Source organism: Nomascus leucogenys, chromosome 18 (genome assembly GCF_006542625.1).
Source record: "Nomascus leucogenys isolate Asia chromosome 18, Asia_NLE_v1, whole genome shotgun sequence".
Classification (NCBI taxonomy): Eukaryota; Metazoa; Chordata; class Mammalia; order Primates; family Hylobatidae; genus Nomascus; species Nomascus leucogenys.
In genome coordinates, this window is record NC_044398.1 from 14,140,829 (window position 1) to 14,152,985 (window position 12,157).

The following is a 12,157-nucleotide window of genomic DNA, read 5'->3' on the forward strand; positions in this document are numbered from 1 at the left end:
TCCATAGCCTATTTGTAGATGCCTGGGCACAGATTGCCATCATGTCAAAAGAGGGAAAGCTTTCTCCCGTTGGGCTCACAGAGAGCTGAGGGAGCAGATAGAGTTCGTCAGCAATGAGAGATGCTAAAGCTGTGGAGAAATGGGGGTTAAAATGCATTGGCAGCTCCAAAGGCCTGAGGAGAGACATGGTGCCAGGAACCACAAATTGCTGAAGAACCTGAACTCCAGGAAACCTGGACAGGAATGTTATAGTACTGACCCAATTTCTGCAACCAAAACCAAACCAAAACAAAGGCTGTTTTAGTCTGTTGTCCACCAAGTTCCTGTTTTACAGCTACAAGTTTGTTGCCTGTGACTTTTGACTTTTGAGGGACGGAAGACCATGCAGGAATTTCTCCAGCTCTTGGACCAGATCAAAATGAACAGAAGGAGTGAGTCATTACCGGAGCACCAATAATGCTGGGTGAAGCCTGAGCCAAAGATTTCTCAGGCTGCAATCTGGATCCTTGGTATGAGTGGTTTCACCTTGGGCCCAGGTATCATTCCATCGCAATGGTTAAGAGAGTCAGAACCGGCCGGGCGCGGTGGCTCACGCTTGTAATTTCAGCACTTTGGGAGGCCGAGGCGGGCGGATCACGAGGTCAGGAGATCGAGACCACGGTGAAACCCCGTCTCTACTAAAAATACAAAAAATTAGCTGGGCGTGGTGGCGGGCGCCTGTAGTCCCAGCTACTCGGAGAGGCTGAGGCAGGAGAATGGTGTGAACCCGGGAGGCGGAGCTTGCAGTGAGCTGAGATCGCGCCACTGCACTCCAGCCTGGGCGACAGAGCGAGACTCCGTCTTAAAAAAAAAAAAAAAAAGAGAGTCAGAACCATTTCTTATCTATCTGTTGTTTTTTATTTGTTTATAAGATTAAAAATGTATGTGTTCTTTATTTAATTAAACTACAAGATAAGAAGTGTCGAAGTTGCGCAAGAAAGAATAGCTCATTCCAAAAGAAAATTGCCAGCCATGCATATCTCCAAGAGGAGAGAAAGAGAAGAAATTAACCCTGGGCCAATTTGAACATTTTAAGAGACTAAGTATCCAGTGGTAATATCCTTCTAGAAAGCTATTCAAGCCTAGTGTCATTTGGCATTAAATAATATAATCAACTTCCATTTTTCTAGTTAAGAGTCTTCAAACTATGGCCTACAGGCCAAATCTGGCTTGCATTTGAGTAGCTGTCACACAGCCATATGGACCATGAAGACGAAGATATTAACTATCTGGCCTTTTACGGAAAAAGTTCTTCAACTCTTGTTTCAGCTGATGAAGCAAATTTCTAACATTTTGGCTTTTCATATAAGGGGAGACTATACTGGTTAGGCCAATGCAAATGTTGTCTGCTTGATAGTTTTATTCTCTTCATAAAATTATAAGCTGCCATTCTTGTTGTCTATAACAGTTTCTTGGAGGCTCTGTTAGTCTGAGTAGGTAACATTAAGTCTGATCATTGTTGGAACACTGTTTCTGAGCATGAAGTTGAGGATAAGATTAGGGCCTGAAATTAATTCAGCAATTCCATGCCTCTCCTTCGTGACTGTAATGGTTTGAATATGGGTTGTCCCCTATGAAACTCAGGTTGAAATTTTATTCCCAATATAAGGGTGTTGAGAGGCGGTGGGACCTTTAAGAGGTGTTTGGGTTGTGAAAATGAGCAGGTATTAATGCCTCTCAGGACTGGATTAATTCTCATGGAACTGGATTAATTACTGCATGCAAGAGTGTTTTGTTATAAAGCAGAGGCTTCCCCATAAGTTTTGTCCCTTTTGCACATGCCCCCTTACCCTCTGCTTTTCTGCCATGTTATGATGCAGTATGAAAGCCCTCACCAGAAGCTTCCACCATGCTCTTGGACTTCCAACTCTCCAAAACTGAGCCAAATAAACTTCTGTTCTCTATAGATTACCCAGCCTCAGGTATTCTGTTATAGCAACAGAAAACAGACCAAGACAGTGACCCATGGGAGGGAGGGCCACCTGGCATTGTCTGGATAGTTGTTCTTGAATCTCTGGGAACTGATGGCCTTTCCCCTGTAAAGGTCTACAGCTCCATTTCAATGTTTCAACTACTTGCTTTAGCAATTTAGAACATGTTGAAGAGTCTGAATTGATATATTTACCTCTTTTCTATTTAAATAATCTCTCTCCTTTCTTTCAAAAATATTTAAAAGTAGCCAGTGTCTTTTGTAGTCATACAAATCAGTGCTAGATTAGAAAAGTCCAATAGATCTGGGATTCTCGCAGTAGGGCTTGCAATTACTCTTCAACTCATTCAGCCCTATGTTTCCCCAAACTACCTCCATTGGCTTAGAGTAGATTTGAGGACATATGTTCCTTTAATCACAATTAAATGAAGTGACTATGGGATATTTACATGGAGCTTTAAAAAATTTATGTACATAACACTAATAGCATCTAGTAGTTTACTTATTGCATTTTAAAATTTGAGCAGTGTATTATTCATAGCTGGTCAGAAATCCAGAATGCATGAACGTCCTCCGGTGCACTCTTGCTTGTATGCATGTTTGACTCTCCAATTTCCTAAGGTTGTCCCTGGGAAATGCTGACACCCATTGCATACGTAAACACTTCCTAATCACATGGCCTTTCTGTGGGTGGATGACTTTTTTCTGAGGATCTCAAAACAGTTTGCAGGCATGATCCCATCAGTTTCGGTAAAATTCTGAGGAGTATGTTAGAGACGGATGCTGTCACCTGGACTTTACAGCTCAGGCGATGGAGACACAGATCATTTAAATGGAAAACATCAAGTGCATGGCCTTTCAGCACAGTGGGACAGAGAATGAAAGATTCCCAGCACTAGATCAATCAATCAGCCAATCAGTATTTATTGAGTGCATATCCTTAGCTCAGCATGGGGCTAGTTGCTATGCTAGACTATTTTATGTCTTGCTTATATGATTTGGGTCTTCTTCCAACTTGAAAAAAATATTCTCTGTCAGTGAATTTTCTTAAATATAAGCTATAAATTGAGAGGGAATAAGCAGGAAGGAATTATGAGATGATAAAGGTGTGTGGGCGGGAATAGAGAGTCACCTTTGGAAGGCAAGTATCCTCCGAATATGATGATATTGAAGATTTCTTATCCTATTTCTAAGACAATTTTCAAGGCAATGAATAAAGCACAGCAATGTTCCAGCATTAACATTAGTTAGTTAAGTACACTTCTGTTATCTCTCATCCAGTTGATTTTCTGGCTAAGCCTACCTATCAATACCTAAACCATGACTACCACTCACCACAGTATTTGTGTGTGTGTGTGTGACACAGTCTCGATGTGTTGCCCAGGCTGGAGTGCAGTGGCACAATCTCGGCTCACTGCAACTGCCACTTCCTGGGTCAAACGATTCTCCTACCTCAGCCTCCTGAGTAGCTGGGACTACAGGTACATGTCACCATGCCTGGCTAATTTTTGTATTTTTAATAGAGATGGGGGCTTCACCATGTTGGCTGGGCTGGTCTCAAACTCCTGACCTGAGGTGATCTTCCCACTTTGTTCTCCCAAAGTGCTGGGATTACAGGTGTGAGCCACTGTGCCCAGCCACAGTATTGATTAGACAATATTTTTGTGCATTTTAGATGCTGCTAGAAAGTAAACAATTTAAAGTTGATGCTTTTGAAAAGATGATAAATCATGAAACAAAAGTATCCTGATATAATGTCATTTCACCCCTACTACCATCTTAATAAGGATACTTTATTTTTTATTTTATTATTATTATTTTTTGAGACAGAGTCTCACTCTGTCACCCAGGCTGGAGTGCAGTGGCTCGATCTTGGCTCACTACAAGCTCCACCTCCCAGGTTCATGCCATTCTCCTGCCTCAGCCTCCCGAGTAGCTGCGACTACAAGCACCCCCCACCACGCCTGGCTAATTTTTTGTATTTTTAGTAGAGATCGTGTTTCACCATGTTAGCCAGGATGGTCTCGATCTCCTGACGTCGTGATCCGCCCACCTCGGCCTCCCAAAGTGCTGGGATTACAGGCGTGAGCCACCATGCCCGGCCAAGGATGCTTTATTTTTTAAATTTTCATAGAGACAGGATTTCATTCTGTCACTCAGGTTGGAGTATAGTGACATGATCATAGCTCACTGAAGCCTCAAACTCTGGGGCCTGAGTGTTACTCTTGCCTCTTAGCCTTCCTAGTAGCTAGGACTATAGGCACATGCCATCACACCTGGCTCATTAAAAAACAAAACAAAACAAACTTTTTTGTAGAGATGGGGTCTTGCTATGTTGTGCAGGCTGGGCTATAACTCTGACCTCATGTGACCCTCCTCCCTTGGCCTCCCAATTCCATCTGGGATGATAGGCATGAACCACCATGCCTATCTTAACGAGGATAGTGTAGAGAACAGCATAAAAATGAAGCCCAGGAGAAGGACTTAAATCATATAATTGTGTGACTACTAAAGAATTATCTAAGATACTCATCTATTTTTATAAACTAGAAACTGAAGAACAGAGACATGAAGTATCTTGGCCCAGACACACAGCTAGGTAGAGGCAGACTATGATTAGAAATCCAAGTATATGGACTTTAAGTCTGGGTCCCTTTCCACTTATCTCAAACTTTCATCCTTAGTAGAGGATGCAGAGCAATCAAATTGATGTCCCCACCTCTGTTAATTGGTAAATTAGTGCAAGTTTTGGGAAATCATCTTCTTGGAGAGAATCATGAATTTCTCTTAGTCACATAGATGTTCTTTATTCAGTAGCATAAATTTTCTCAGAGACTATGTTTTGAGCTTGAGAGAGAGCCAAAGTTCCCTGATGCCAAATTCTCCAAAAAATCCTTACAGGCATTAACTGGAACCTGGGATGCTGCACTAGTAGGTGATAGCAACTGCTTAATGAGGTGACCCCATACAGTGTGATCAATAGAGAGCTTCGTTGGGAACCTTATCTCCTCAGGAACTCACCCACTCTCAAGACAAATGCAAAGGGCACAGTGGGCAAAGAGGCAGGGTGAATCAGTGTCAAGGAACATCTTTAATTCATGGGAGTCATACATCAGAGGGAACTGAGCATGGCTTAGTTTTGTCACAGGAATAAAATGAGAAGCCCTGGAAAGTTGGCACTTTGTCAAAATGCCATTTATGAGTTCGGCAGTACATACTCTTCACTTGATGCAAAACTGGCTGGTTCACTTGGAAGTTGTTTATGAACTTCAGTGGGTATACATCTATGGAAACTCCTTCCAATGAGGTACATGGTTAGGCAGTGTAGCATTTCTTCTTTTACAGGGGAGAAAACAAGAGATTGATTTTTAAATTCCCCAAACTGTAGAAGCAACTATAGGGAGAATGGCTATTTTTGGACTGGAGGTCTCCCAACATTTAGTGCAAAGGACTTGTGCAGATCAATAGTGGTGAAAGTCCTGCCAGCTGGTTGACTGGCAGTTCCTGAACCATCCCCACCCTTGTCAGGTGGTGGCCTGGATGTTAGTATATAGATACACTGAAGTATGTTTCAAGGAGCACCCCCACTCCCAGCTCAGTAACTCACAGCCAAGGCCTGGAGTGGGGCCTCAGAGAGACATGGACTTCACTGCTGGTTCCACCATTCATGTCTCTGCACCCATTTGCCTCCTTTCTGAAATGGTAGTAATAATACCTTCATTACAGAGCTGCTATGAGGAGGAAGTAAATACGAATCTATGTCAATGTGCCTGGTGCAGAGAAGTGCTCTCCCATGCTAAGTCCACTCCCTTTCAGATCATTAATGGTGAAGTCCTAGTATCAATGGTCACCTCTTGTGTCTGCAGTAGTAAGAGGTCAGCTGCTAGTCAAAACCTCATAAAGTTTCTTTGGCATTAATAGCCTCATTTCCTCACATGTATACCGGTGTTATAACGATATGGACTTCGCAGAGAGAGAAGAAGGAAGAGAGGAGGATAGAGAGAATCTAAATAGTGTGAGTGGCTTCATTCACATTCCACTCAGTGAGCATAAACCATGAAGTCAGCATGACATGGGAGGTATGAATGTGATGTTACTCCAGTGGATCTCTATTGCTTCAATTGCTGCATCCTATATAGGGTGTAAGTAGTCCACATAAGCTGTATGATTCTGGTACAGAATTTTATGTATGTGTGCATAAAATGTGCACACATATATTTTCCCAATAACATGGCTCCTTAACACAACCGACTCTCTGATTGGATGTTTCATCAAAGAAACAGCCCCCTCTTCTAATACTGTGTCACGCTTATTGAAAGATGGTATTATACTGGTCTTTAACAAACTGTCTTTTTGGAGGGTGTTTTCCAAGATAATTTTGATGATGGGTAATGTCTGTCTTTTCCTCTGACATTAGCACATATTCCCCAGTGAGAAAGCTCTGCTGTAAATCCTCCAAGCCAGCCAGGGTTATTGTGGGGATCAGGTGAGATAATAGTTATGAAAGAGCTGTGCAAAGGGTAAGGCTGCAGACTGATGCAAGATGCTGTTGTTAGTAATGACTTCTGATTGTAACTTTTCTTTCAGGCTTTGGGTATATGGATCAAAGTGGAATATTTTGCTTTTATTTTCATGGACTTGATTTTTCAGCCAAAGCTATCAGAATACTCAATGAAAAGGATTATGAAAGATGTTTAGGGAAGATGGCCACCTTGCCTTCAGGTGGTCATGTCACTGTTATTAAACAATTGGGATTAGAGACACCTGTGAAGCATTCTGATTAAAGGCCTAGGATAGAGACTGAAAATTTAGCATTTTCAATTAGCTCCACAGGTGCATCTGACATCAGAAAAATCAGAAAGAAAGGGAATAAAATGTGTGTGTGTGTGTGTTTCAATGAGAATCAAAAGGAGAAAATATAATTCTTGCATGAAACTCCTGAGAAGTCCTTTTATCGTTAACGTCTCATTCTAATTCTAGTGCGGAAATGCAGTGTTTGAGGCAGACAGTATCTTTTCAGATGATTTATCTCAAGGCCTAGGATTTATTACTCATTTACAAATTTCTAGGTCTTAGAGATTGTAGATACTAGTAAGGAGCTTACCCCTACCCTGAAAAAGGAGGGAGTAGAGAGGTTATCTCTATCTAGAGACAGTGAGAGCTCCCCTAGGGAAGCTGTGGTTTCTGTTTGAAGGATGAAGACCATACGGGGTGTAAGGAAAATGGCTGTGCTGCAGCCAGGCAGGCATAGGGCAGCAGGCATAGGCCGAGGTAAAAAGCCTAGATGACGCAGTGGGATTGGGGCACAAGCGCACAGTCTCTTGTCTTATACAATCGTCACCATGTAGACATAACATAGAGAAGCTCACCAGCTGGCTCTCAGCCACTATTGTTTGTGTGGTGTACAACTGTAACAGTGACACTGTGAAGGAGCTGCTGAATAAAGCCATGTCTCATTTACCTGCTGTCTCTCATGTGCTCTTCCAGCTCCCTGCCCCACATCCATCCACTCACCTCGGACCTTAGCTGGGGCTGGACCTCAACCCTGAGCATGACATGGGACAATCTGAAGAAAAGGACCCAAAGGAACACATAACCCAGACTTGCATCACTGCTCCCCTATTTGAAAACTATCAGAAAATTGTTATTTGCTAATTTTGGAATTTTTGGTGGTAATTCCAAAGTTCTTTATAGACGAATGCAAAACAAAACAGCAACAGCTCTTTTTCAGAGGTGAGCAGGCCAGTGAGAAAAGTGATGATTTGGATTTGGATGGTTTTGGAATTTCCTTATTTTTTTTGTATGAGCCTTGTCCTAAATCTTCAGAATTCTGTAAGTTCTGAAGTTCTAAAGTTCTGAAGTTGTGAAGTTCTAATATTTAACCATTGCAGGTCGGTTTTAGGGGTTGGTAGTTTTTAAGGAGTTCAGATAAATTCTGGTCACTAAGTTGAGCTTCGAAGGGTTTAGATCTATTGCTATTGAAAGCTGTTTGTTATCTATGACTCCTCCTTGGTGTAATTCTCTCCTGGATAATTTCTTTCTTGGAAAGAAAATGGATTTTCAAAGAATAAGGTTTGAGCCTCATAGAGATTTTTGTTGGTTTTCCATAATGTTGGCTTAGGAAAAGCCAAACCAAAACCCAAACACAACTTCTAGGAAGCAGGTACTGTATTTCGGGGTCATTGTGGAACTGAGCTGAATGAAAGGAGGGTATCCATCATGGAAATGGTAATTATAGAGAACTGAAGCCACATTGTGAGGTAAGGGGAATACAAGTAGCAAATATGAACCAGAAACCCAACCAGGGTGGGAACCAGTATCAGAAACAAAGGCCAAACCAGAGTCAGTGAAACCAGGGTTCTGGGATGCTTTAGGGCTCATGAGTCCTCTCTAATGAGCTTCACAGAAAGACAGAGCTCGGTCCACATCCTGGCTCTTCTACTTGCTGTGTGCATATGATTGAGTTACTTAACCTCTCTGATCCTCAAAAGCCTTATCTATCAATTATGTTAATTAATTAGCATGCATGAGAGACCTGCTGGTATAATTAATATTCATGTTAGTATTATTACCATGCGGTCCTCTGCCTCTCCTAATAGGCGACATTGGCCAGTTGTCTTGGTCATGTGGGTGAGGCCAGCCTGAGAGACAGACATGAATCAACTGGTCAGTCTGCTCTTGTTAGAACTGGTTCTGTTACGGGTGACTACTCTACCTTGTCAGTCAAACCCTGGCAGGATCCTTCACATTAATGAAGCTTGCATGACTGCTCCATTTGACTTTGCCTCCTCTGCATCAACACGAGCTTGATTTTCTCATTAGTGGAGCATTTGCTAGGAATTATTTTCCATAGGAATTTAGTTACTAATCCCCGTTGTGATAGCAAAATCAACAAGGAGTCCCTTGAGACAGTCAGGGTCTCAGCAGGAAACAGATGGCACACTCAAATTGGATAATTTGTAGAGTTTAATAAAGAAATTATTTAGGAAAGTAGGGCCAAAATGTAGAGAAGCTACTACGGGTAGTGCAGAAGCTGAGGGCTAGACACTGCCATGTACTCCTCCCATTCCTATCCAGAGAAGAGGGGAGGCAGAGAAGTTGTCAGTATCTAAGGGTTTGTCAGTATCTAGAGACAGCGAGCACTCCCCGGAGGAGCTGTGGTCTCTGTCTGAAGGATGCAGACCATCTGATGCAACCTGCCAAAAAGAAACTGAAGGACACAGAACTCAGCCTTGCCTTCTTGCCTCCCTGTGGTCTCCTGCTTGTTCTGCCCTTTGGCCAAACCCAGTGGAAAGGCAGAGAGCAAAGGAAATTTTGATGACGATTTGGTCTATTCAGGTCAGCCTCCTGGGGCACAGATCAGAGTGGGGAAGGGTGCTGAGTGCAGCTGGGGATGCAAAGAGAAGATCCTCTGCTCACCCTATTAGAGGCCATCTGCTGCCAAGTGTTGTCATGGTAATTATGTTGGGGTCTATTAAGTGATGTGTGCCTGATATATTTTTTTGTTTGTTTGGTTTTTGTTTTTGTTTTTTGAGACAGAGTCTCACTCTGTCACCCAGGCTGGAGTGCAATGGCACAATCTCTACTCACTGCAACCTCCACCTCCTGGGCTCAAGCGATTCTCCTGCCTCAGCCTCCTGAGTAGCTGGGATTATAGGTGCCCACCACCACGCCCAGCTAATTTTTGTGTTTTTAGTAGAGACAGGCTTTCACCCTGTTGCCCACACTGGTCTTGAACTCCTGACCTCAAGTGGCTTGCCTGCCTAGGCCTCCCAAAATGCTGAGATTACAGGTGTGAGCTACCGTGTCTGGCCGTGTGCGTGACATGTATTACAAAAATAAATTTACTGAATCCTGAATCACCCCACAGAACTTGATGGCACTAATTTAGAGTCAGGCAGTTCTACGTTCTACTCTGGTTCTGCCACTTATTATCTCTTTTACACTCTTACCAAGTCTCTTAAATTCTCTCAGCTTCAGTTTCTTCACCTGTAAAATGGGAGTAATGAGACTTCCATGACAGAGTTATCACTGAATTCAGTGAAATAACGGAAATGAAAATATATCCAAATATCCATACTGTATACACACACTATAGAAGATTATACAGAGAGACTGGGTTTTGGTTCTTCTATTGTCAAAGAACTATGTTGCATGCTGGGTGAAAAATTGCAATTCCAGTGAGCAAAAACTAAGACACTTGGAAATCTATGTGGTGTTCTACTAAAATATGACTTTGGTTCTCACTGGGGAGCCTAAAACTTCCATTTGATGTTAAGATTGCATATTAATTTATACCTACAGAAGCCTTGTATGACATTTCCAAATCTGTCTGTAAGATAATGGCTCTAAATGCTTTATGACTTTAAAAAAATCTAATAAATATAGTAACTTTGTACCTCAGTGTAATGAAAAAAAGAGATGTTTTGGGATATATCATTTCTCATTGAAATGCATTACTGTTTCCCACTAGCATAAATCTTAGAACTGGAGATCCTCTGTCAGCTCATTTCTTAAAGGAGAGTTCCTGAATGAACAGACTACGTGAGGCTGTTCTCCACTGGCCCTTCCAGCCCTGGCAGGTCAGAGCACAGCTAAGACTAGAGTCAAATGGCCCAGGCGTAGGGCATTTTGAGGAGACATCACACAGATGCATTTTCCCTACAGTACTTAACCTCCTACCCTCTCCTCCCACACAGCAATCCATTCAACTCTGCCTCCCTCCTCCCAAGTGTGTTCCTAATTGCCTGTGATGTTATTAAATAAAACATGTGAAGCTGGATTTTTCAAAAAGGAGTTTCTTTCATACAAAAGTCTAAAAATGAAGCCACAGATGAATCCCAAATCGGGGATTATACATACTCAGAGAATGGTAAGGGGAGTACCAAGGGAGAACAGGACACAAGTAGGAGACAAGAAGAGGAGCAGTTAAAATGTAGGTCCTGCTAAGACCCTGATCCAAGGGAAAAAGTGCTTCAGGGAACTTAGCTTATTTGGCTGCTAGAGCAGAAGCTGGGCTCAGCTCAAATGCCTAGACCCCTTTAGTGCATTGTTCAACAGCAAAGTTCTCAATCTTTAGAATTTTTTTTTCTTCTACCTTGACCTGCATCTTAGTTAACATTTACATGCTCAATACTTTCCACAAACATAACCAAGATTTTATGCCAATTCCCACTGCACTGTATCCTTTTCTCTTCCCAAGTTGGAATGCAAAGGAAAGGCAGGCCATTATAGGGATAACCATAATTCTGTTCCAACATATATAAATATTAACAAGTGGGCATGAGCATCCAAAAATATGTTGGTTTTATCTCAAAACTATATCCAGACTCTAACCACTTGTCTCCAACTCTACAGCAATCACTTTGGCCAGAGCCATGACTCTATCTCACTTGGGTTATTGCAAGAGCCTCCTAACTAGTCTCCCTGCTGCTCCCCGCTTTTGTCCCTCTAGTTTATTCTAAACACAACAGCCACAGTGGTCCTTTGAAAATGCAAGTCAGACCATATTACTCCTTTGTGCAAAACTTGTGCCAGTTATCCATGTCATTCAGAGTAAAAGCCATAACCTTACAAAGATCTATGAGGTCTTCTGTGATCCAGCCTCTTGATAGTCTCATCTCCTACCACTCTCCCATGCACTGTGCTCCAGCCATCCTAGTCTCCTTCCTGTTCTTCAATTAAGAATACTCTCACCTCAGGGCCTTTGCACCAGCTCTTCCTCCTGTCTGGAAAACTCTTCTCCCATGGGTTTGGATAGGTAAATTCCTCACCTCTGTCAGGTCTTTAATTATCACTTTTCCCTCCAGGCCTACCCTGGCCATTCCATTTAAAATAGCAACACAGTCCATCCCTGCACCCCAATTCCTGATCCTTATCATCCTGTTTGCTTCCTTTCCCCTAGCATAGCACATATCATTTACCATACTACACATTTTAAAAATGTATTGTGCTTATTTTCTCATAGAATAAGCTCCATGAGGGCAAGAGTTTTTGCTTGTTTGGCTCATGATTTATTTCAAGCACAAAAAACATGACAAAAAATGAATACATATTATTGCTTGAAAGGCATTTTCTGATTTATTCAGCAGGCATAAACTGAGTATCTACTCTGTGATTGGTATTGTTCTAGATGCTGAGGCAAAAAGATGAACAAAGTCAGATACAATTTCTGTTCTCAGCTAGATT